This window comes from Tyto alba, unplaced genomic scaffold, assembly GCF_018691265.1.
Source record: "Tyto alba isolate M040663 unplaced genomic scaffold, T.alba_DEE_v4.0 Super-Scaffold_9, whole genome shotgun sequence".
NCBI lineage: Eukaryota > Metazoa > Chordata > Aves > Strigiformes > Tytonidae > Tyto > Tyto alba.
In genome coordinates, this window is record NW_024881330.1 from 43667005 (window position 1) to 43689939 (window position 22935).

General features: G+C 42.5%; 1 long non-coding RNA gene across 1 annotated transcript; it reads left to right on the plus strand.

Annotated features, from left to right (window-relative positions):
* The first annotated feature begins 12162 nt into the window (after positions 1-12162).
* Positions 12163-17550, plus strand: LOC122152716. Its single transcript, XR_006164732.1, has 2 exons — positions 12163-12954; positions 16242-17550. It is a non-coding gene; the product is annotated as an uncharacterized LOC122152716 (long non-coding RNA).
* The last annotated feature ends 5385 nt before the right edge of the window (positions 17551-22935 follow it).

A 22935-nucleotide genomic window follows, 5' to 3' on the forward strand; every position in this document is an offset into this window, starting at 1 on the left:
TTCAGACTCTGCAAAAGATTTACCAAGCCCAAGGAAAGTGACAGTGAAGAAATGCCAGAGCGTCATTCGGGATGGCGGGTGAGATTTCCATCAGTGCTCCTCCAACGTAGCAGCCCCGTTCTGTTTGAGGATGCAGCGTTGGAATCGAACTGCAAGAGCAGTCTTCTTTACTGCCCATGGTACTCTAGTGCCAACACCTTTCATGTCCCAAATGAAGTTGCCAAGACTCTAGTTAAACCTCTGCAGAACAACCTTAGTGCATGATTTCATTCAGGAGTCGACTCCAGATATGTGGTATATCATAACCCACACCCCACCTGGGGAACGGATTTGATTGATTTTTACTTCAGACTTATCTGCTGTTAGAGATTTTCATTTTCTAGTCAAAAAGCAAAATGCTGATTCTCTGCATTCTTTTTCTCTTTCATAGAGTGTTGTACTATGTTTAGTAATGCTTGGGCTAGAAAAGCAAGTGGAAGAAGAGTGGGGTGACTCCTTTAAATGCAGAAGAGGAAAGTATCCTTTAGGGGGAACAGTTACTAAGCTTCAAGGTGTGGGCACCAGAAAAAATGTGTATGGCCTGGCCCTGAGTAAATTTAAGCTGAAAACTGGAAGAAATCTCCTAATACTTGGATGATTTTGGTTCTGAAACAGCCTCCCTGGAAACAAAGAAAAGTAGAAAGCAACCAGCCAGCCCCTTATTGCTTCCTATGGAGTTCAGTAAGTGTATGATGGGCCTGGAGATCTCTTCCAACCTCTCCTTCCTTCCAATTAACTGCCTCTTCAGGCATTGTCTTTCAGGATACATGTTCCCTTTTCATATTTTAATTGCCCTGATGTCCTCTTGACTGAAGGACTGAACTGCTGCTGACCAAGTATTTTGATGGCAGAAAGTGCTATGCTGACAGGAGCGCTTCACTTGTGAATTGCGCTGAGGTACCGATTCAGATAATGTGGTTTCATCTAGCAACAATTACACTTTTTAATCAGTTAATAAGCACGGGAAGAACTTTACCACGTTTGAACTCCTCTACCACTACTGCTCGCATTGAGACTGATACCTTGCCTGCAGAGTTCTGCTGAGGCCTGGCGGGGGGGAGGATTGGCATTACACGCTATCTGTTTCATGGGTTCCCCTAGGATGTTAAAACAATTGTGCTTAGCATCAGTTTAGGTTAGAAGAACGTTTAAAGGCTTCTGAATTCAATGTTTACACACCCAGTGTCCCATATTGGTAAATTAAGAATTGCTCTCTTCAGGTTGTTTCAGCAATAAAGGATTTGGCCATGCCCCGTATAAGAAAAGCCAGTAACTAACCGTCCACTTAGAACTCTGCCATGTAGTTCAGGGTAGGATTGACTGTTGCCGATGGAAATCTTACATAAAGAACTACCTCTAGCAGAGTTACTTCTTTATGCAAATTAAAATAAATGCTAGCTCTTACCATTTTGAAAAAAAAAAAACAAAACAAACAAACAAAAAAAACCCAAGAAGAACTTGATCACAAGAGCAGAAGCGCAAGTATTTGGATAGAGTTGACCTGTTCTTGCTACTGGCACTGCCCAGGAAACCCCACCAAGAAATCCCAGCACGTTGGAGTAAATGCCATGTCCTAGAATGGGTACATGTCATTAGCCTGTAGTCCTTCAATACCCAAGGACATTCCTTCAAATTTACAGCACACCGTAAAGAAAAAAACCCACTGTTAATATTATTATTTTTTAGCATGACACAAGCAGCACCCAAGAAATGTAATTGTGCCAGAATTCTGCAGCAGAAAAGACCTGGCAGCGAGCTGTGTGGGGTGCATTTTTATCACTTCAGGAAACTGTCTAACCTGCTACTCATGGGTCCTTTTCTGGGAGGGTGCCAAAGCTGAAGGGTAATAAAACTATAATGAACAGCTCCAAATTAAATTATGCTGTTGTAATGTGGCATTATTTGGCATAAATGATTTCATTGCAATTACGAAAACAGATACATAGCCCACAGCAGGTGGTTGGCGATGTACTAGCACCGGATAAGTTGTCCTGCCAACAGAAAAAATGGCAAGAGAAAAGATTCTGCATACAGAAGCAGGTCTGCGATCCAGTACAATAAACATAAAGCTGCATTATTAAAGGAGTAACTGATATCACATATAATTAATATAGCTACTGAATAAATGTTTCTGAAGTGTTTGTCTGGTTTGCTGGAGAGGCCAGAACCAGACCTGTGTAGTGTTCAAATTTCATTAGTACCTCACCAAATAGGTGTAAAATGATGGATGTGCCATGATTTGTTATCTGCCCGAGAGTTCACTGTTCTCCTAATTAGTGCATGCAACTAAAATCAGCATTTTTAGAAGTTCATTTTGTTTGTGATTCTGCCATTTGTAGACAGTCCTACTACACTCAACAGTTGAAATAAATCAGACTGTATAATAGTTTTGAAGAAAAGCAACCAAAAGTCATGTTCTCAACACTTTCCGTTCTCTTTAATACTATTTGGGTTGAATTGTAACTAAATTTTAACACACAAAAAAGTTGCTTTTGTTGATCTATCTTTGCCCTAATTGCTTGTGAACTGGTAACATTTTTAAATCAGCCATTACTATTAACGTGAGACAGGTAAAGTGCCGAACAAGAGAAGAATAGTTGGAGAATGGCTCAGAGACAAGGGTCCTGAGCCCACCGAGCAATTGTATGATCAGAGCCTGCTCTAGCTGCTGATGCTGGGCCTCACCAGGGTTTGCCTGCAGCTGCTCACAGCTGCTGATACAGGAGGAATGTCAAGGACGCTTCAGCCCTGTGTACCGTGGTGTGTCGAAAACAGGTTAAGGGGAATTAGGAATAGTGGTCTGAGAAACCCAGTGTTATGGTAACGGTGGTCTGAGAAACATTGTGTTACGGTACTGTCGTGTATCGAAAACAAGTCAACAGGAATCAGAAATAGTAGCATGAGAAACTTAGTGTTATGAGAAGCTTGTGCTGTAAGCTAACTGCAAGTAGGTGGACCGTGCAAATACAACCTTTAGAGCTTAAGCTAATCAGCTAGTGACTAGTAGGCATAATAATTATCATTGTCTGTATAAATATATGTACCCTGGACCAATAAACACGCGCGGTGATTGATGCTCTATCTTTCACACTGAACCCGTCTTGGTGTGTCGTTCGTCCGCGGCTCCGGAAGATGGCGCCCGAACAGGGACCTGAATAGAAGAATAACACAGACGGGGTGACGGACCCGGAGAAAACAGCAACGACCGAGGAATTCGAGAACGGACCCGGAGAAACATCAAATCCAGCAGCGTCCAGGGTCCACGAGCTGAGATGGAGAGGCGCCGGCCCCGGCAGCCCAGGGAGAGTACGCGGAGAGAAGCCGGCTGGACCGGCCCCGAGAGCGGAGGCGGAGCGGCCCCAAAGAGCAGAGGCGGAGCGGCCCCGAGAGTGGAGGCGGAGCGGACCCAAAGAACGGAAGGGACCGGCCCCGGAGAGCGGAGACGGACCGGCCCCGAGACGGGAAGTGAGTGGACCCGCGAGCGGAAGCGGAAAGGCGCCGGAACTGATGTGGTAAGGAGCCGACTGCGGCAGCCACGGGAGCGGATGCGAAGGGACGCCACAGGCAGACGCTGAGCGGCCCCGGGGGCGGACGTGAGGGGGCGCTGGAGGCGAGCGCAGGGTGGCCCCGGCAGTGGAAGCAGGGAGGCGCTGGAACTGACGCAGAGGGGCGACGGAAGCTGACGCGGAAAGGTGCTGCATACAGCGGCGGCAGAAACAAACACGGGGAAACATCAGAGACAGCAGCGCCTAGCCGAATGAAGAACGATCGGACAGTGGGCCTCCGACAGGTCGTTCCGAGGTCCTGAACCAAGATAGAGGGTCGCTCTCCGCAAGGGCTGCTGGCAAGAGCTGCACCTGGTGCCTTAATCACGGAGCATCAGCAACATATCACAGTAAGGGAGTAATTTTTTTGTGCCTTAAACAGGGAGCACAGGCTGGCGGGAGTATTTTTAGTGCCTTAAACAGGGAGCACAAGCCGGCGGGAGTATATTTTTGTGCCTTAAACAGGGAGCACAAGCCGGTGGGAGTATTTTTTTTGCCTTAAGCAGGGAGCAAAGGGCCGACAGTGCCTTAATCAGGGGTGGGTCAGCAGTAACGGTACTGTGCCTTATCCAGGGAGCACAGGACCGGAGGTGCCTTAATCAAGGAGCACCAGGTTGACAAGATGGAACAGGAGGTAGCCCTGGATTTATTACAGCACTTTTTAGAAAAGCAGGGAGTGGATTGCATAAAATCACTCGCGGGTTTAGTAGCATTAGGACGGGTCAAAGGATGTTTTCAAGATCCTAATTCTCTTTTTGATGTCAAGGAGTGGAGACGATTAGGTGATATTTTATGGGATATGGTAATAGACGAGGATGAAGCTGCAAGGAAAATGATGAAACCATGGCGGGAGGTGGTGAATAATAGTAAGCGGTATCAGCTTGAAAAGAACCTTGCAGCTGTGGCAACTACAAAGTTGGGGGAGGAAAGTTCCACTGTTACCCCAGATAGTGCGGCATCTGGATCTATGCTTTTTGACAGTGATCATATTCCTGTACCATCAACAGGAGGGCCAGTTACAGTTAATGTGAATAGGGAAAGTCTGGAGGCCAGCCCCCCCCCAGTATCTTTAGAGTCATGCCCCCCCCCACCCCCCCTACCTCAGAGGCGGAGGGGCAGAGGGACGATGGCCCCTCGCTAATATTTAGCCAACAGGAGTGGTGCGAAGTAGGTGATTTATTGTGGGACGAGACCATCACTGGAGGCAATAAAGTCAGTGAAGCACGACAGCAAGGGGTGGTCTGGCGAACGATCGTAAAAGCCCTGAGGGAGATGCCAGCAGAAAAGAAAGTAGCTGCTGCTGCCATGGCGGCTGTCGGCGCTGTACCATCCCCGCCGGTCCCTGCCGAAACCAATCGTCCGTCACGATTAGCCACCTTCTTCGGGGTTAATCAGCAGCTCCGCTCTATTAAGGGCATGTCACCAAGTATTCCTGTTTGCTCCACCGCGCAAGAAGCCGCAGAGAAATCAGGCGGCGCGGGGGCACCGGGGGGAGCGGCGTGCCACCATAAACTCTGCCCGCCCCCCCCCCCCTTCGGATGGTTCCGCCCCTGACAGCGCGTCAGCATCTGGCTCGGAGAGAAAAGCGGCGGCTGTGTCCGAATTAAAGCACCAGGGTCACACATCGGTAGAGGACAGTGACAAAGTCCGAGAACTTGAAAGAAAATTACAGAAGTTAAGCTACAGAACAGAACTCTGCATTTACAATTACAAGAAGAGGAAGCGCTGCCGGCAGCCCCCACCACACCCACTCCCATCACCCTTATCAGAACCACCTCCGCTTTTAGCTCAGTCCCGATGGAGTGGGGTGATTCATGATGCCTTGTTAAAAGGGGACTGGCATGCTGCTGGGGCGTTGGCCTGCGCAGTAGTGACAACGAATGGGGGACACCTGGAAACTCAAGATCACAAGATTCTCCTCGGGGCGTTTGGACACTCCTTACGAACTTTAGAACTCTGAACTGTCATCTGGGTGTTTCAACATCAACACTGGTATCAAAAACTTGTTCATGTAGTATCAGGTTCATTGTATGGTGTTTCAACATCGACACTGGTATCAAAAACTTGTTCATGTAGTATCGGATTCATTGTATGTTGTGGGTTCATTGCAATGTTTTGAACATAGCATTGATACAGGGCCTAGATAGGAACAGGGGATGTAAGGGTTAATGTGGGAATAGCAAGAAGGGGATGAGGAGGGAAATAGTCGAGATAAGAGTTTGCCTAGCTTGTACGAGGTGTTTGTGTTGCTCGACCACTATCTCCTGTTTAAGTAAAAAGCCTCCTCCACCCCTGAGTAAGTGAAGATGTTTGTGTTGATGGACCACTATCTCCTGTTTAAGTAAAAAGCCTCCTCCACCCCCGAGTAAGCGAAGATTACCCCACAAGGGCACAAACCTGCTCTGTGGGTCCAGGGGGTGACAGAGACTGCGCAGGAATTCGGGGTGAAAAGTTCAGCACTGAGGAAGAGGAGATACTTCCTCCCACGACCACCACCCAGTCCTTCACGACCCCTGCCCAGGACCAAAGGAACTCACTGCGCAGACTCAACTGGGAGGAGATCATGGAAATGCTAATTTTAATACGAAGCGGGGATAGGTGATGCATATGTATAGGCGTATTGCGAAATATTATGAATATGTAATCATTTGCTCTATAAATCTAAGGCAACGGTGCCACATGGTAGCACATATTTGGAGGAGTGATCCCCTGTGTGCCCAGCGCTGAATAAACATACCTACTTTACAATCTATCAGATTGTGGAGTCTGTTTTCCGCACGTCAGCATGGTGAAACCTGTATTACATTCTGTATTGCATACTCTGTTGTTACAATTGCTGACACTTTTAAAACTGTAAGGGTGGTTTTCTTGCTACATAAGACTGCATAAGATTGGAACATGGACTGACAGACTGGTTACGAGACTTGAGAATTTGGAAAATGGACTGATGATGGTTGCAAATCTACAAAACTTGGAAATTACTGGGTGGCTGAAAGCTTTGTTGATGCATAGACTGGCAATGCTGATTGTCATTATGATTGTCATGATGGTATTGGGGTCTGTGTGGAAATGCTTTGTGAATGCTATGATTCAAACGTTAACAGGAGTCTGGATTGTCCAAAAAAGAAAAAGGGGAAAAAGCTGGTAGGAATTTTTTTTTTTGCGGGGGGATCAGGGTTATGCACTGATCCTACAGGGTTTGGACAATCCAGGCTGGGTCTCTGATCAGAAAACTGCCACGTGGTAATCCTGCCCTTGGGATCACCTGGAAGGGCAAGAAGGAGGAAGTCAAGCGAGTGCTTCCTTCCTGTTTGAATGCCTGGATGCACTAACCACAAAGTAGATTTAGTTTGTTCACGCGTGCTAACGATGCAGACCTATCACAGCATTCCCGGGTGCATGATAAGTGCCTTTAGCCAATAGATTGTAAGCTTGCATGCTTAAGTTGTGCCTTCTCATGTATTAAGAAAATCTTTGAATGAACGTTAGCGCAGGCTCTTCTCATACAAAAAGAAAAAGGGGGAATTGTTGGAGAATGGCTCAGAGACAAGGGTCCTGAGCCCACCGAGCAATTGTATGATCAGAGCCTGCTCTAGCTGCTGATGCTGGGCCTCACCAGGGTTTGCCTGCAGCTGCTCGCAGCTGCTGATACATGAAGAATGTCAAGGACGCTTCAGCCCTGTGTACCGTGGTGTGTCGAAAACAGGTTAAGGGGAATTAGGAATAGTGGTCTGAGAAACCTAGTGTTATGGTAACGGTGGTCTGAGAAACATTGTGTTACGGTACTGTCGTGTATCGAAAACAAGTCAACAGGAATCAGAAATAGTAGCATGAGAAACTTAGTGTTATGAGAAGCTTGTGCTGTAAGCTAACTGCAAGTAGGTGGACCGTGCGAATACAACCTTTAGAGCTTAAGCTAATCAGCTAGTGACTAGTAGGCATAATAATTATCATTGTCTGTATAAATATATGTACCCTGGACCAATAAAGGGACACGTTGATTATGCTCTATCTTGACACTGAACCCGTCTCGGCGTGTCGTTCGTCCGCGGCTCCGCACCCTCTGGTTCTTCCTAGCTGTTTGTTTTCACCTATGTGCTTTCCAGGGAGGTGAGGTAGAAAATCTAAACAAGAAAATGCACTGAAATGAAGACTTTGGAAATCTACAAGTAGCAAACCAGTGCCTGTCTGTCCCTGGGATGAGGCAGTAACTGCCTGCAGAGAACAGGAGGAGCAATGCCTGCCATGTAAGTTGGTGGTAAAATGGATATTGATACTCAGATTTGTGGCTTAAAATCTGGGTCTTATTGGAATAGTTTTGGGTGTATGGGGTCAACTAAATAAGTCTGATGAATTGTCTTATTTTTTAAATCAATATTAATTAGATTTCCAAATAAATTGCTTCTTCGTGGAAAAAAATAAAGAAACAAAAAATCCTCCCCCCTCCCCCCCCCAAAAAAAAACCCCAACCCAAACCAAAACTGTTTGAAACAAATTCTAAGAATAAAGAATCCATGTATGAGAGCAATAGCCCCTGGCTCACTTGGCAGGGTGCATCCTTGGGATGTGAAATACTGAAGGGAATGGAGCAGGAACTCAAATATTCATCTTTCATATGCCAGCAAACATGCCTCATGTACTCAACAGTAGTTACTAACTTAATCTATTCTTTGAGAGAATACATGCTGTGAAGACTCAGGATTACAGGTAGCATACGTCCCACAAGGAAAAATCTCGAAGGGAAAAATAACTCTTTGTTTGTTGTTTTTTGTTGTGTTTGGTTTTGTTTGTTTGTCTTTTTGCTTTTTGTTTGTTTGTTTGTTTTTGTTTTTGTTTTTGTTTTTTTTATAAAAGCAATGAATTTGCTTTTTTTTCTCTATGCTAACATGGTAGATAGTAATACTAGAGGGACTTTCCCAGCCACAGAGCTCCCGGGGAGAGATTGGTAGTACAGCAGTAGTGTGCAGTGAGATGCCTCTCCAGTGCTGTGTCTTGTCTTCTGACAGTCCAGACAGGCTTCAAAGAAGCTATTAGAAGACAAATGCTTATTAGAAAGTAAAGACTTGTTAATTTGATAGTGTATTTCAAAGATTATTTTTTTTTTGAGTAGTTTATATTTCTGTCTGCTGAGCATGTACGTATTTGCAAAAGCCCAAATCTGTAACTTTTTGTCTCGTTCCTGTTCATAGTCTGTTGTCCAGACCCACAAGTGTCTGTTTTCACTTTTCTGCCAGTTTTGACATATCAGTTGCATTTGAAATTTATTATTCTGGGCTCAGTTTTGGATGGGTTTTACAAGCCACTAACTGTAGAGCTACTGCACGGATGTTCTTTTCAGCCTCTAAGTGCCTTAATGCAACTTGGTAGAGCTTGTAGGGTTGGGTTTTTTTTACAAAAAATGCTTTACTTCTTTCACCACAGTATGCAATAGATTGCTATTAAGTAAGAATTATGTTTTACAATGTACTGACCAATTCTGTCAAGCATAACAAAAATGCACTAAAGTAACCTGATAAATCAAGTTCACATGGCTTTATAAACCTTTTTGATTTAATTGAATTAATTATTGCCTCCCTTATATGTAGTAGATATTGACAACCAGAATGAAAACAGTTGTCATACTCAGTCTAGGATAAAAATTAACAACTAGTGTGTCTGTTAGTCATGAATGCATAGACTGCTATGGGCCAGTTTAATTTTCAGTGTGAATATTATTCATTGAAATATTTAATCCAAATAGTTTCAACACAGTAACTCCCATAGGGTTAAATATCTACCTGTGGGGATTTTACAATATACTTCTCTTCAAGCATAGTGCACTTTACCTTAAGTGAAAAAGACCAAATGTGAAAAAGACCTTCAGTGAAAAGGACCAAATCTAACTCCAAGGGAGTCAGACAGGGAGCAGAGCTTTCAGAAGCTATGTTAAGACCGTCTCACCTATTATACAAGACAAGAGAGGCATTGCGGTCTTTAAAGTCAAAGTATGTATTTTCATTTTTTCTAAGCCCTTAACCACAAGGTTCCAGAGTTGTCAGTTAATTATCAGTTAATTTAAATTATTTATTTGATCATCTAAGAGAAAAAAGGTTTGAAAACATCTAAAGGACCTTTAGGAAATGTAATTCTTTTTTTTTTTTTTTTTTCCTCCCAGAGTAATTTCCAGCTAATTTAATCTGCTGTAGATGTTTGTTGCTAAATGTCTCATAGTCACACAGAGAAGATAACCAAATCGTGGAATCTGAAGCTTTATTCCCAATATGGCAAGGGACACTACCTTAAAAATTGGTCTCCTGAGCCTATTTCAGATACAACTAGTAAAAAACAGACAAAACAAATAAAACAAAACAAAAATATTTCCTAATCTTTATCAATGATTCTGCCTTCAGCATTTAATTTTTCACTTTGGAATACTTTCCTCCTTCCATACTAGAGTTTAAATTGATTTGTCACTACACAGAGTAGCCCTTTTTAACTTTTTTTTTTTTTTTTTTTTTAAGATTAATACAGCAGTCCTGTGGAATTCTCTTTTAATTTGTTTGATGTAATTGTCCTGGAAACTGGAGTTCTGAGTTGTAAAGTACTCAGTCTGAATCAACGGGTGAATAATACTGAACTATATTAGGGAGAGTTAAGTGTGGTTTCACTGTTGGTATGTCAAGCTGATGCTGTGACTTTTCTTTCCAAAGTGATCAGCTGTACATATTCCCTTAGGCAGGTTGGTGGTCTGAAAGTCAAAGTTTCTCTTTGATGACAGCCTGGGAAATATCCCTCTAAAAGTATCTGTATATCAGAGAGACCCTAAACGTTTTCCTTTCTTTTCCACTCTTTTTCTTCATTCCAGTCTGGATTTGAATAGAAGGGGAACACTAGAATGGTCTGATTGATATAACTTATTAAAATGTCAGTATGACTCCTGTTTGTGGAAACTTTTTTACTTGCAATTGTCTCTCTAAGATGGTGAATTGCATTTTGGTACTGAGTTAGAAGTTACACAGCTTATCTTTGTGAATCTTCATCATCCTAGAATTCCATGTAAATCATTAAAATCCCGAATTTTCTGTGTAAGATCTGTACCCAATAAACTATTTAGTAATGAAAGCATCTAAGGACTGGAATATATAAACTGGAAATTCTGCTGGATTTTAAGATCTTTTGATTAAAAATACATATTGGGATGAAATATTGATAGAACTGTAGATTGCTGGGTACACTGTGTATGTCCTGGTGTTCTGATGGGCTGAGTATCCAAAGAACCTCTTGGATTCAGTTTGTGTGGCAGATACTCATCAAATGAAACTTCAGCTGGGTCCTCAGCTTCTCACAGGAGGGCGGTCTCCCTTCTCCACCCGGGGTGCCTACACGCACATGGTGCGCCCGCTGTGCATGGCCCCATCGCAGCCGCTCCCCTTCCTTCTGGCCAGGGCGCTACCACTGAGATATCCCCACAGCCCCTAGGGAGATGGGGAAGTTACAGATCTTCCTTTGAGTGCTGTATTCAACGCTTACTTGTAGTAAGTTCCAGTCCCTTATGTAGTCCAAGACTACAGCTTGGACTGATTCCTACTATTCCAACCTCAGGTCCAGAATGCTGACAGATTTGGTTCTTTCCAAGCAGACTTTGTCAGCCTCTAGTAGAGCTGTACATAGTGAGTATTTAATACAGTGTTGTAAGGGCATTAAATAGACAAGAATGATAACAACAGAGTATTCATACAAGAGGATGGGAGAGTTTGCGGTATTATGCTGTGTATTTACATTAAATAATAAGCTAACTTTATTCCCTGGATGTTCATTTCAGGTTCTTCCTCAAACATTCTTGTTACTTGATTTTGCTTATTTTATTGTCATTCTGGTGGCAAAGGAACATGTAACAGTGCTATGTGAGTGTACTGACCTGGGTGGTCCTTCATGCTGAGAACCTGTTGTTGAGTTTTAGTGTAAATTTTGTTTGTAGGAAGATCAAAAATAGTGGGGAAAAAAAAAAAAAAAAAAAAAAAAAAAACAAACTGTACCAGAAGGATTACAGGTGAAACAGAAAAACCTGTGAGCCTGATGTAGTTATTTGATAGTAATGAAGCTCAGCAGAGGAGGAGAAGGGGATGAGGGGAGAAAAGCAAAGTCTTTGAATATATTCCTGTGGAGACATTTTACATCAGTGAAGGCCATGATGCTCTTGAAGGCTTTTGAATAACAGAAAAACAGGGTTTCTGAATAACAGAAAAATCAGGTAACAACGGACCATGAATAACAGAAAAATAAGGTAACAACAGACCTTGAAGGTTTTGGAATAACAGAAAAATAAGAACGTTTTCAGTGAACAACAGAGGACTTTGGAAGAACGCCCGGAGCAAAAGAGTTATTGTGACAAAGGAAAAAAAAGACATGCATAGTTAAGCTAGCCAATCAAATGTTAGAATAGGGGTGTGAGTAATGTATGTTAACCAATAAGCACTTATGTTGAGGGGATTGACAACTTTGTAGGGGGTCTTCGATCTTAATATTGGAGTCCGTGTTGTCAGTCTCCTCAAATGTTGACCCCGACGTCCAGGACGCTATCCAGGACCCAGGACGGACTAAGGGATCAGACAAAGTGTGCTCCGAAGTAGCAGCGTCCGGGGGAGACGTCTTGGCAGAACGATCGTCTTGCCGGCTGGACTGAGCGGACAAACACCCCGGGGCCATATCATCACCTTTGCCATTACCAGGAGCAGGTGAGCAGCCGAGAAACGCGGTGGGAGCGAATGTGTCAGCTGACGAGAGAGCAGTTTTTAAATGTGAAAGCATATTTTAAAGAAAAGAGGAATTAAATATGAAGAACGAACTTTAGAGCTGTTATTAGCCTGGCTCAAAAGTAAGGGAGTACCTGTGGAATCACCACGTGCTTTTGATATTGTAACTTGGAAAGAAGCAGGAGAATTACTTTTTGAGCATGCTTCAAAGGGTGATTCAAATGTAAATTGTGTATTAACAACTTGGCGCTTGGTTTATGAGACCTCAAAAGATTTGCGTGCAGAGAAACAAGTAGGCAGCACCACTCAGAAAATTCTTTTTGACGCAAGCGTACCGCCTGAAGAACGCTTGCCAGGGATCGTCTGTAACGATCCGCCTGCAGAGACGACCGCGGCCAGCCTCGTAACAGCAGGCACTCAGACCGATCCTAGCGATGATGGCCACAAGGAGTCGCGGTCGGATAAAGAATCTGACTGTGGGACTGTGGCTTCATGACAAAGTAACAAGTCACCAAGGTCGAAAAGGGGTATCAGGCGTTCTTTGCGAAGAATGAATGATGACGGCAGCAGTGAAGCGGAATACATTCAAGGGGCTAGAAAGACAAGAGGCAGGAGTTGGAGGTAACGCCACGACAAAAGTGAGTAAATTTACAGTTGCATTTATCATCCCTGATGGATTCACATGCTGGACAAAACCTTATGTGGCACAAATTCCAGTGAACCTTATGGGAAGAGACTTGTTAGCTCAGTTTAAATGTGTGTTATCAACAAAATCAGTGAAGCCTTTTTAGCAATGGCTGCTGATCAGCGACCTATACTCAAACTGAAATGGAAAACTGACAAACCGGTTTGGGTGGATCAGTGGCCTTTAACAGCAGAAAAGGCTGCCATTTTACAACAGTTAGTACAGGAACAGCTTCAAGCAGGACATGTTCAGCCATCAACTAGTCCTTGAAATATACCTGTTTTTGTAATACCAAAAAAGTCAGGAAAATGGAGATTGTTACATGATTTACGACGAATCAATGAAGTCAAGGAAGATACGGGACCTTTGCAATCAGGATTACTGTCACCAACTATGATACCTGAGGGGTGGAACATTTTAGTCATTGATCTAAAGGACTGATTCTTTACCATACCAATCCATCCTGATGATAGTGTTAGGTTTGCATTCTCAGTGCCTACAACAAATGCACAAGGACCAGTGCAACGGTATCAATGGGTGGTCTTGCCTCAAGGAATGAAAAATTCATCAACAATGTGTCAAATCTATGTGGATATAGCATTGAGACCATTTAGAGAAAAATATCCACAGCTATTAGTGTATCATTATATGGATGATATACTAATAGCAGGGAAAGATAACACTGACCAAATTAAACAGGAAATTGGGTTACACGTTGAAAGATTGTCAATTACAAATTGCACCTGAAAAAGTGCAAAGCGTTGCACCATGGAAATATTTGGGTTGGAAGATATTAGACCACACTATCAAACCTCAAAAGGTGTCAATAAGGGTGAATGTTCAAACACTTAACGATGTGCAAATATTGTTAGGAAACATTAATTGGGTAAGGAATTCGTTGGGTATTGATAATCAGACCTTACAACCATTGTTTGAATTGCTAAAAGGAAATACAGAATTGACAGCACCCAGATCATTAGCAAAGAAGCAGAACAGGCCTCACAAAAGATAGACCAAATTTTAAGCCAGAGACAAGCACATCGTATTGTGTATGGACATCCTATAGAATTATTAATCATTAATAATGACTTTCAACCCATAGGAATGATAATGCAATGGGTAGATAAAGAGCCAGAAACAGAAAAATTAACAATTTTGGAATGGCAGTTTTTATCTCACCAGCCTCAAAAAACAATTACAACCAGACCAGAAATGTTCCCGCAGTTAATTATGAAGGGTAGGAACCGAATTGTGGAGTTAAGTGGAAAAGAACCCAAAACTATTATCATTCCTATGACAGAGCAATATTTGCAATGGTGTTTACAGAATAGTCAGTTTTTGCAGATTGCTATAGCAGCTTTTAGTGGACACATAAAGGTGCATCATCCAAGCTAATTACTTTTATGGAGCAACAGTGTTTGGAACAGAAGTCTAAGTGTAGTACCACTCCAGTAAGTGGGCCGAGAGTTTTTACAGATGGTAGTGGAAAAACTGGGAAGGCAGCCCTGACGTGGCTCGAGAATGGACAGTGGAAATCACCCGTGGTGATTTTACAGGCCTCTCCACAAATTGTAGAATGGTGAGCAGTAATCGAAGTATTTAAAAAATGGATGAAAGAACCAGTTAATATTATCACAGACTCAGCCTACATAGCTGGAGTGGTGCAGCGCTTGGAAAGGTCATTTTTAAAACAAATTAATCATGAATTGTTATTTACTCAAATGAAGGAATTATGGTTGTTATTACATCAACGAGACAATGAATATTATGTGTGTCATCACCGTAGTCATACCAACCTATCAGGATTTTGTGCGGAAGGAAATGCGAGGGTAGACAAGCTTACACAACCAGCCTTTATGATACCTGTACCTGATACATGGCGACAAGCTTGCATATCACATGAATTTTTCCATCAGTCAGTGAACGTTTTAAAAAGACAATTTAATTTACCAATTTCAGAAGGAAAGGCAATCATACAAGCATGCCCAGACTGTCAGCAAATGACAAAAGGACCAACAGTAGCAATTAATCCAAGACGATTGCAGTCACTACAATTGTGGCAAACAGATGTGACACATATCCCAGAATTTGGGAAATTAAAATATGTGCATGTATCCATTGAAACATATTCAATGGCAGTCTGTATGACAGCATCGAGTGGTGAAACATCTCGGCATGTACAGAACCATTTTAGACATGCTTTTGCCACATTAGGCATCCCCCAAAAGATAAAAACAGATAACGGCCCAGCATATGTTTCACCATCGACAGAACAATTTTTTAGCAAATGGGGATGTTGTGGTTTGGGCCTGATCGGCAACCAACCACCGCAGCTAATCACCCTCCCTTCCCCCTCCCCACCTGGGAATGGGGGAGGGGATTAGAGGGGTGAAGGGAGACTCGCAGGCTGAGATAAGAACAGTTTAATAATGGCAATAAAATGAAAACAATAACGATGATGGGGGAAAACAAAAAAAAAGAAATATATAAACAGGCAATGTATAGCGTAATTGCTCACCACCCACTAACCAATATCCAGCCCGTTCCCGGCCAGCGACCCCGAGATACCAAGATCCCACAATCACAATCCCAGAAGCGATAGAGCTCCTTCCCAACCACCCCTCCTTTATATAGTGAGCATGACGTTCCATGATATGGAATATTTCACCGGCCAATTAGGGTCAGGTGCTGTGGCCGTGCTCCCTCCCTGCTCCCTGTGCCCTTGCGCACGGGCAGGACATGGGGAGTCGGAGAGTCCTTGAAGTCTCAGCAGCAGCTGAAAACATCAGTGTGCTATCAGCATTCTTCCCATACCAAACCCAAAGCTAAATCCAAAACACAGCACTCATCTAGTCCCTGAAAAGGAATATTAACTTTATTTCAGCCCAAACTAAGACAGGGGATTACAACATATTACTGGCATTCCACAATCTCTGACAGGCCAGGCAATTATAGAACGTACACATCAAACGTTAAAACATTATTTGCAAAAACAAAACCAAGGGGAATTTGGAGAGACACCAGGAAGCAGATTAATGAAAGTACAGTATGTCATGAACTTTTTACGATTAGCAGGGAAAGACACTATTCCTCCCATTGTGAAACATATGCAAGCTATGTCAACAGGAATGTCAACATATAAAGAACAAATTAAGGTGTTAGTGAAAAACAAGGAAGGAATATGGGAAGGACCGTTTCAATTAGTAACAGGGGGAAGAGGTTATGCTTGTGTCATTACAGATAGTGGACCTACGTGGATCCAGGCAAAATGGGTGAAACCGGCAGTAGAAAAGGAACCTTCGTCAGATGGATCATCTTTGGAGCAGCAATCACCGCGACAGCGACAGCAGGACCATGGACCATCCAAACAAGACAAAGCTTATGGGTGTCTTTTGCAAACTTAACAGGGCAAACATTGTGTCTGTCATTAGCCACACCCGGAGATCAATTCAGAACATGTCTTATTGGGAAGGCGGTGAAGGACTTTAAAGATTTTTGGGAGTATGTGAATGACGCTAGAGTCTTAAATAACGTGCGATATGCTAGCGACATTCAACAGATCATTCAGGCATTCAATCGCATTGGGCTAGACCCTGAAGAATTAAACATTCTTGCATCAGGAGGAAATAATAGTTGTGTGAGATTTAGTAAGAGAGGAAGAGGCAAAGTCACAGCGGAATCATTGGGGTTAGTGACTCAATTTCTCAGCACAAGGATCGGGACAGAAAGAGTTAGGGCATGGTTGGACGATTCAGACATGCAAGTTGTAGGCCCACGTAATCCTATATATCAGAACACATCTTGGTGGTGCGGAGGACAAATTGAAATAGTTGAATCAAAGTTAATTGACAAACCAAGGATGTGACCACCAGGAATATTTTTGATTTGTGGTGATAAAGCATGGCCTGGAGTCCCAGCCAAACCAACGGGAGGACCTTGTATGTTAGGAAGATTAACTATGTTAGCCCCATCCATGATGCAGTTATTAAAACAAACAAAACAAAGGCAAAAAAGAGATTTAGGATATCAGCAAGGTTGTAATTCGAAGGTGGTTAATTGGGGAAAAGCAGTAAGAGTAAGAGTATTTGTTTGCTCCAAATGTAGGTATAGGTAAAGCTTTAGGTAGCATAGATAAGTTGTCATGTTGGGTGGTGAAGCAAACGAATTCAACCTCAGCTTTAATATCAGAATTAGCAGTAGATGTAAATTCAGTAAGGCACGCAACGCTTCAGAATAGAGCAGCCATAGATTTTTTTATTGTTAGCTCAAGGGCATGGATGTAAGGATTTTGAAGGAATGTGTTGTATGAACTTGTCAGATCATTTGGAGTCCATTCACAACCAATTAAGACAATTAAATGATTTGACCAAATATTTGAAGAGTAAAAAGGACCCAGAATGGTTAAGAGGGTTGTTATCTGGATGGAGGATCACGGGATGGTTACAAAAAGTAATTCTCCGGGAAGGAATGGTTTTATTGGTGATTTTAATTGTTGTTATGATATTACCTTTTTTTTTTTTTTTGCAGTGTATTCAAGGGATGATTCAATGACAATATCAACAACTGCATGCCTTGGTTGTTGAAAACATAAAAGGGGGAATTGTGGAGACATTTTACATCAGTGAAGGCCATGATGCTCTTGAAGGCTTTTGAATAACAGAAAAATAAGGGCTTTGAATAACAGAAGAACAAGGTAACAACAGACCTTGAAGGTTTGTGAATAACAGAAAAACAGGGTTTTGGAATAACAGAAAAGTAAGAACATTATCAGTGAACAACAGAGGACTTTGGAAGAATGCCCGGAGCAAAAGAATTATTGTGACAAAGGAAAAAAAAGACATGCATAGTTAAGCTAGCCAATCAAATGTTGGAACAGGTGTGTGAGTAATGTATGTTAACTAATAAGCACTTATGTTGAGGGGATTGACAACTTTGTAGGGGGATAAAAATGCATCTTTCTGAATAACAAAGGGTCTTCGATCTTAATATTGGAGTCTGTGTCATCAACCTCCTCAGGGGAAGGGGCTATAGCAGTGGCCTCTGTGAGAGGTTTCTTGAAGTTCCCCCTGCTCCAAGTCAGACCTGCCTCTGCACCAAGGCTGAGCCAATTAGTGACAGTGGCTGCGCCCCTGTGATGATGTATTTAAAAAGGGAAGTGGAGTGGGAGTTGTGGGGAAGAATTGTGTCACCTATGTGAACACTGAGGTTAGTGGAAGAATAGAGAAGGAGGGGGGAGGTATGCCAGAGCAGAGACCCCCATGTCCTGTGGTGAGATGACAGGGCGTCCCCCCCTGCTACCCAAGAAGGGGTACGGTAGTGCAGTCTGTTGGGGGGCCCTGCATGGCCTCAGGTGAATGCACCCAAAGGAGACCAGGATCCTGGGGGGAGAAGCAGCCCCCGCTGTTGTAGTTTGGCACTAGGAGGATTGCAGCATGCAGGGGTGTCCCACGCCGGAGCAGCTCGGGAAGGGCTGCAGACCATGGGATGGACTCCAGTCGGAGAAAAGTTGTGGAAGACTGTCTGCTTTGAGAGGGCGACCATGCTAGAACAGGGGGAAGAAGTTCCAGAAGCTCTTCCCACCGCAGATGGCAGAAGCGGCAGCACTGACTGCACCCTCCATTCTCTGCCCCTGCGTTGCTGGGGGAGGAGGTAGAGATATCGGGAGCAGAGCTGAGCCGGGGAAGAAGGGAGGGGTGGGGGGAAGGTGTTCTCAAGATGTGGCAATGGTTCTCACTGTCTTACTCTGTCTGTTAAGTGTTGTTGTTAGTGTCTCTATTAAAATTATGGTTTTTTTTTTTTATTCTCCTAATGACTCTGTCTTTTGCCCGTGGCTGTAATGGGTGAGTCACCCCTCCCTGACCTTATCTCAAATCCTGAGCCCATGTTTATCTCCTTCTCAGTGCTGGGGGGAGAAGGGAGGAGTGAGCAGCTGTGTGGTGCTCAGTTGCCCTCTGAGCTGAAACCACGACACAGAGTTATGGCACTCAACCATTCCTTCTCAAGGCACAAGCAATGAACACCAGGGCTCCCTTCTCTCTGCAAAGTCCTGCTACACCAAACCTGGTGGAAGCACATTTAGAAAGCCTTTGGCTAACATATTAGAACAGTGTAGCATACCTAAATTCAGGGATTTAAGGCCTGAGATGGTTGCATTTTGACAGTTCAGGTACAGGAGGAGGTGCACTATGTCCTGCCTGAATTTCAAAACCTGATGCTTCCACAGAAAAGCAGCACCTCTTGACAAGTTTTTCCCTGCTTTATTTTATTCTGTCAGAATGGGTTAGTCTAACACTAGGTTATTAAATATATCCTTCTTGGGTTTCTTCATGTTACTGCAGCTGTCAATTTTCTTCCTTCCTATTTATAAATAATGTTTCCTATTTATCCTAAACAGCAACTCATTCTGCTCTCCAACTTCACAAGCTGTCAATTGCAGACACTAATATAAAGCCCAGTCTCTTAGAGTTTTAAAATAAGCATAAGAGATAGCTGCAAATTAGCCATAATGCACCTAATAGCTCAGCAAAACACTCAAGTGAAAATTAACACTTCAGCTGCTAAGAAGCTTGATAGAAAACCTTGCCTGTTGTGCTCCCGCCACAGCCGCTGCCTCACAACAGTCCCTGTGAAGTCAATCATACAGCTAATGCAGGGTGGGGGATAGTAAGAGTACCAAGTACCTGTGCATTATCTCTCATGCAGAGCCAGCCATCAGCCTGTGACAACAGCTACTACTTGCAGACCATTGCTCAGTCAGTGCATGCTGGAGCAACGTGTGCATCAGGTTCCCATGCAAGATTGCCAAAACCCAGGATTTTTTGGATACCTCTGTACAATTTATCTGAATGCAATCTGTGCTGTGAGTGCAGCTCTAAACATGCTCATGTCACCTAACTCGATGGGTCAGAGCACACTGCATGCGAGATGCTGCCTTTCTCTGTTCGTGAGGAGGATGCTGAAAGCGACTAAGTTAGCTGCCTCAAACAACACTGACTATTGCCCCAAACAGATCCAGCTGGGACTGCAAAATAAACACTTGGCTGAAGAAAAAACATTCAGCAGTCAATACTCTAACATAAAATCCTTAGTAATTTAATCCCAATTTGTATTTATTCAAGCAGCTGTGATGAATGGAAAAGGGTTACTTGGCTGAACAAGAATCCACTTGGTGAAAGGTTTTAATTAAACTTGCATTGATAAAGTGAGACATGGTAAAATAGTCGTGGGTTTGTGCTTTGTTTTGTTTTGTTTTGTTTTTAATAAAGTACTGGATCAACCACAAGTCTGTGACTGTTACAGATTTACAGAAAAGAATGACTAGGGTAAGCTGGAGCACGAGAAATCATTTTAGTGAGACTGAACATGTCACTGAGGTTTTTTTTTCCCTCCCACTCTAAGCAGTTCATAATTCACGTTCCCATGGCTACCTGGACACAATATATAGCTGATGCACATGCCCAAACTCAGCACAGCAACACACCTGACTAAGCTTTATTAATATCATGCTTTATAGGCCAGGCAGGCTATAGCCCAGAACCAGGCTCTCGAGCACCAAAAAAGCAGTTTCAGGTGGATCAAAAGTATTTGTGAATACTTTACATTTAGAAAACAATTCTTGAAAAAAGTCTGAAATAAGCAAAACATTTTAGTTTTTCAATATCAAGCATCTTGTCTCAAAAACTAGTTTCAGATAGAAAATTTTAAATTAAAGTTTATTTAGTTTTTGAAGACTAAACCAATCAAAAGAAATCACATCAAAACAATTTTTCATGGATTTTTTTTTGGATGAAGGAGAAGGAGAAGACAAAAATGGTTGGGTGGTAGTTAGGAATATAAATTTTTGAGTTTATTTTTCTGGTTCCATCAGAAAAGTAGAAAAAAAAAAGAGCTCAATTTAAAGTTTGATTTTTGATCACTAGTAGATCAAAAAGTAGATTTCAGATATTAAGTAGCAAAATAAAACTTAGAAACTTAGTAAAATAAAAACTTTGTAAATAAGATTTTGTCTTTTAAGAGAAGCACAAAATGATGAAAATGTGAAAATAGTTACAGGAACCAGTTAAGTGTTTATTTCCCTCCTCCATCCCACTTGCAATACTTGTCATGAGAAGGTATTGTTTTCATCTCTTGTTTTAATTTTGCTATAGTGGAAGGTATCTGAATGTTAATACTCGCAGTATATACTGAACCACAGTACTGTATAGAATTGTTTTGACCTTTTCAATATTCTACATTTTGAAGGACTCACCCTTTCAGCAATGTACCAGCTTCCCCCATTTAGTATCTCACCAGCTGTGGGGGAAGCAAGGGAATGTCCAATGAGAACTGAAAGAGTCTGTGAAAATACACTCCAAGAAAAAGGAAAATCTACTGAAGAAGGAACATCCAATCTATTCATGTGACAAAGATGAAAGAAGGATTGAAAATGTCATAAAACTAATTAATGCTCTTGAGAAAGCCAATAAGAAAAAAAAAAAAAAAAGAAAAAAGTGTCTTAGACTCCTCTGCTTGTAATTCCCCTAGACCTGTCTTGGATGATCCAATAAAAACACTAGAATGTACACCTTTTTGAAAATCTACTTGTAAATCAGCCAGGCTTATGATAACTTTCAAGGATTTTAAGTTATTGCTCAAGAAAAATAAAGTATGACCAACCCCCTCAAATATTCTTGATTTGCACTGTTTTTAACAGGATGTACTTGAGGTGGGCATGGAAGAGGCATAGCTTCTCTGAGGCAGGGAACTAGGCTGTCACAGTGCCTTTTCCAACACACAAAGTGCTCACTGGCATAGAAACTAACTGCAGGAGGCAATCCTGGCAGGCTGTACAGATGCCACTGTCACCTGTTACATCTGAAGGCAAAGGTCCAATTAGTATTTTACAAATAACAGAAAGCAAAAACTACTTCCCCTTCCACTGTCTCCCTCATTCTCACAGACTTAGAGCAAAACATTCTGTAATACAAAGGGAGAGAAAGAGTTTCAGATCATAACTTGGAACATGATTCTCTGAGGTTCCTGTCTGTTCATTAGAAAATTAGTTAACCCCTCACTAACACCTTCTGGAACACGCTCACTATGTTTTTTCACAGGCATGCTTCCATGTCTAGACCTGACATTGGGTAAATTAGTGATTCAGATCAACATTCACACACTTTCTGGGAGCTCCTCGTCTTTCCTGCTGCACCTCATACTAGTCAAACTCGACGTAGGAGCCAGACTATTCAGCTCATCCCAATGAATCACATCTACAACATGGTCTCAATATTATTCTGAAAAGAGTTGTGTTTCATTATACAGCTGCATGATCTAGCATCTTTAATAATTAAAATCCAGGCTTCAGTGTAAACTGGGTACCATGTCTAACTACAGCATTTTCATCACAAATTGACAAACTGTCCAAAATATTCACCCCCTTCTACCTGAGATCTCATGTTCTCAGCACTTCATTTACTCCTTTCTAAAGTATCTTTTACAAAATACTACCATTCTCACTCTCCTCTTCCCTTCAGAGGGCTCTATGTCCTAATGAAAGGCCCTCACTACAGAAAATCAGAATGGAAATGGAGAAAACCCCCCCCAACCACACAACCCTCACCACAGTTTCCTCATCTTTCTTCTTGCTTTCTGAGACAGTTCCAATTGCTCTCCTTTCTGTTCTCATCCTACTGCTTGTCTCTTTGTAGTCCTTTCTCTGTAAAATGTCCAGCTGGGCTCCTGTTTATGGATTAAGTTATTTTCAGCTAGGTCTGTGACTTTTTCCTGCTGAGGTAGTAATTTTAATTATCTGCTTTTTCTCACTTATTTGCACAGTCTGTGACCATCACCAAGTCATTAATGCATATATGCATTGGTAAGTGTCTAAAAAGATACTCTGTTTCACAGCATACATCTTCCCTGTGAATATTTTTGTTCTTAAAGACTATCTTACTAT